Source organism: Callospermophilus lateralis, chromosome 7, assembly GCF_048772815.1.
Source record: "Callospermophilus lateralis isolate mCalLat2 chromosome 7, mCalLat2.hap1, whole genome shotgun sequence".
Lineage (NCBI taxonomy): Eukaryota > Metazoa > Chordata > Mammalia > Rodentia > Sciuridae > Callospermophilus > Callospermophilus lateralis.
This window is the reverse complement of record NC_135311.1, coordinates 8,790,959-8,794,768: the sequence shown is the minus strand read 5'-3', so window position 1 is coordinate 8,794,768 and position 3,810 is coordinate 8,790,959. Positions and strand designations below refer to the sequence as shown.

At 45.8% G+C, this 3,810-nt stretch overlaps 1 pseudogene; it reads left to right on the top strand.

Annotated features, from left to right (window-relative positions):
- Nucleotides 1-2,621: 2,621 nt before the first annotated feature.
- Nucleotides 2,622-3,317, top strand: LOC143403521 (uracil-DNA glycosylase pseudogene; annotated as a pseudogene).
- Nucleotides 3,318-3,810: the final 493 nt, after the last annotated feature.

Here is a 3,810-nt window from a genome sequence, read left to right as displayed (position 1 = left end):
GGAGGCTGTTCTACTACCCCTCAGCATATAAAGGACAAAGTAGAAGGCTGTTCTTCTCTCTCAGTACATTGAGGACAAATCTGATAATGGACAACAATTATCCTCTGAAAGGTCACGAGAATTTTAGGCACCACATTGATTATATCAACTAGAACCCAAGCTCATGTTTCCGGCCTCTTAGAAAACCTGATCATTATGTTTATTTTACAAAGCCCACCATATGTAGTCTCATTCTTGATTGAGGATAGTTATATTATACACTTAGAAAAGTTAAAGCATAGAAAGATATATTCTTCTCTTTTTATAAACCCTTTTTTACTTTATATAGGGATTTATGATGAGCATAGTTAATATTAGCAGAAAGTGGACTGATGTTTAGAACTTACTTTCTATTGAGAAAGATTATAAAGATATGAGAACTAGTGCACCTTGACTGAGAAACAAAGAAACTCTTTAAGAAAGCAGCTCAACCAGTTTCATGAGAATAAATTTAGGAATTAATTAAAGTAGATTTATAAGATATATTTTTAGAATAATATTAGAAATACTATCCTATTTAGATTTTTGGATTTAGAAATCGTTAAGTTTTTAGTTGCATGGGTTTCTGATATGTTTTGAGAATGATTTATAAATTTTAGGATATTTTAACTATAAGATTTAAGGGGACATTTTTAGATGGGAATTTTAGATTAGAAATAAAGTAAAGGTGTACTTTAAACTTCAAGATTAATGACAAGTTAGGAGACTTAGAGTCTAGTTACATAGTTTGACATTAGTTAATAAGAAAATAGCATATCTTGGGGAAAATAGTAAATCTTGGGAAAATCTGAAAAATGTAAATTAGTGATGCATTTTATTAATGATTTTGTACTTTTAATAATTAAATAACTAAAGGTCATATCCTGAAAAAATGTAAATTAATGTTACATTTTTTGTACCCCTAATCATGGTTAAGGAAATGTCATGTCTTGACAAAAGTTTTAAATTGTATAATCAATGACATATTCTGAATGCATAATGATGAGAAAAATTGCAATAAAAGATGACCCAGAAAAAGCTGCATTAGAGCTCTCTCTCTGGAGATTGCTCCAACGGAACAGCTTCTGTCTCATCTTTTCGCCTACATCACTCATCCTTCAGGATTCCCTGGAACCAGCTAGGGCAGGACCCCGGCAGATATCCAATATGTATAGATAATTCACAAAACAGAAAATACCACCAGCTAACACACACTGGGGAACCTTCCATGTCCTGGAGGGGGTGGCAGATCCATAGCTGGGGCGGAAGTTCCACTGTGAGAATGTGTGACTCAGTGACTGGGAGCCTGGTTCCAGGGCGATATGTGCCCAGGTGAGAACTCAGGGGTCCTGCAGTGGGAGGGTCAAGGCTTGGCTCCTTAAATTCCAGTCTCTGCTGGGGCTGAGAGAATTGCTTGGGTGGGATGGGGTCGGTTCCCACTGGGGATCCTTGAGAACCCAGTGTGTCTGACCTTGGCTCTTATCATCCAGGGAAGAGATTTCTGAACTGCAACTGCCTCAAGGAGACGAGAGTCAGGGCGCTCCCTCCCCAGCCCCCTGGAGACAGACCCTGAGAAGTGGAGGGGGGTGTCTGTGGGGGGACGGGGAGTCAGGTGCTTTCCTGGGGCTGGAGGCTGGTTCAGGTGGGGAGCACTCAGCCCTGGAGTGGATTTCCAGCCCCTGGAAGTGGAGCCAGCTTTGAAGGACTGAGAAGGGTCTCAGCAAACCCTGGGTTGGCCCCCACCTTTCCCGCTTCACGTCCTTCCCCTTCTGAGCTGGCCTGCTCTTCTGTAGGAGGGTGCTCACCCCTGCCTCTCAGCTCAGATTGGAGATGGCCTGAGCTGATGGACCGCAGAACTTTGGAACCTGGAGGTCACCTCTAGGCCCTCATCTCCAGTCTTCACAGCTGGGCCCCTGCCTGGCTCTGGGGGTGGAGCCTGGTGTCCCCTCCCTCCTGTGTGACCTTGGGCAAATCACCCAGTCTCTGTGTGTCCAATGAGGACCTTACTGGCACAGGCCTCATCAAAGTGTTATAAAAACTAAATGGTCCAGGTGTGTGGCTCACGCCTGTAGTCTCACCACTCAGGAGGCTGAGATGGGAGGATTTCCTGAGACCAGGAGTTTGAGACCAGTAACATAGTGAGATCCTGTCTTTAAACAGACAGAGGCCAGGCATGGTGGTGAGTGGTGAACACCTGTAATCCCAGCGGCTTGAGAGGCCAAGGCAGGAGGATTGCAAGTTGAAAGCCAGCTTCAAGCAATTTAGTGAGGCCCTAAGCAACTTAGTGAGATCCTGTCTCTAAATAAACTATTTTTAAAAGGCTGGGGGTCCGGTGTGGTGGCACTGTCCTGTAACCCCAGCAGCTCTGGAGGCTGAGGCAGGAGGATCATGAGTTCAAAGCCAGCCTCTAATAACTCAGTGAGACCCTGTCTCTAAATAGAATACAAAATAGGTCTGGGGATGTGGCTCTGTGGTTGAGTGCCCCTGAGTTCAACCCGTGGTACCAAAAAAGAAAAAAAAAAAAAAAAAACAAACATACAAATAAAAAACAGCCTGGAAGGGATGGGGGGCTGGATAGAGAGAAGTGAAATAAACCATGCCTCATGCCGGTGGGCTGTGGAGGGAGTTGGAAGAAGCCCCTCAGCAGACAGTTTGGGAATCCGTGATTTATAGAGCTAATGGGGTCTGTCGCAGAAGAATGAAGACATTCTACTGTTTATCCACCCCACACCAAGTCTTCACATGGACCCAAACATGTGACGCGAGAGACGTGAAGGTTGTCATCCTGGGTCAAGGTCCTTGTGATGGACCCAGTCAGGCTCATGGGCTCTGCTTTAGCGTCTAGAGACCTGTTCCACCTCCACGCAGTTTGGAAAATATTTATAAAGCGCTGTCTACAGACTTAGAAGGTTTTGTTCATCTGGTCACAGAGGTTTATCAGGATGTCCTCCTGCTCAACGCTGTGCTCACTGTCTGGGCCCATCAAGCCCCTAAGTCCCCTAAAGAGGGGGCTGGAGCAGTTCCTGATGCAGGGTGGCCTTGGCTGAATCAGAATTTGAAGGCCTGTCTGCCTGCTCTGGGGATCTTCTGCTCAGAAATGCCATCGACAGGAAGCGGCCTCCTGTACAGCAGACAGCCCATCCATCCCTGCTGTCTGTGTAGAGCGGGTTCTTTGGGTGTAGACGTTTTTCTAAAGCTAATGAGCTGCTCATAAATCTGGTAAGAAGCCCGTGACTAGAAGGAGCTGTGACCTTGCACAGAGGCGGAGGATGTCCCTTCTTCTACAGGGACGGTTTTGAGAAGCTGCTGTTGAAGTATTTGTCAGGTATGAAGTCACTGAAGATTTCCTTCTTTTTTTTGGGGGGGGCATGCTGGGATTGAACTCAGGGGCACTCGATCACTGAGTCACATCCTCAGCTCTATTCTGTTTTATTTAGAGACAGGGTCTCACTGAGGTGCTTAGTGCCTTGCTTTTGCTGAGGCTGGCTTTGAACTCTGGATCCTCCTGCCTCAGCCTCCTGAGCTGCTAGGATTACAGGTGAGTGCCACCACACCTGGTGAAAATGTCTCTATTCTTAAGTGCATGTATAAGGGGAGAGGGCTTCCATAAAGCAGCAGAGAACCAGGCAGCCCAGCCAGGGACATCAGAGATAGACTTCAACCATTTCTTCCTTTGAACCCTCCAGGCACAGTGAGATGAAGACCCAAGGTGGCCAAGGTGGCTGAACCTAAAATAAGCACACTTCTCATAAGACAGATGAGGTCCAATACCGGGTTCTCCCAACCTAGGTG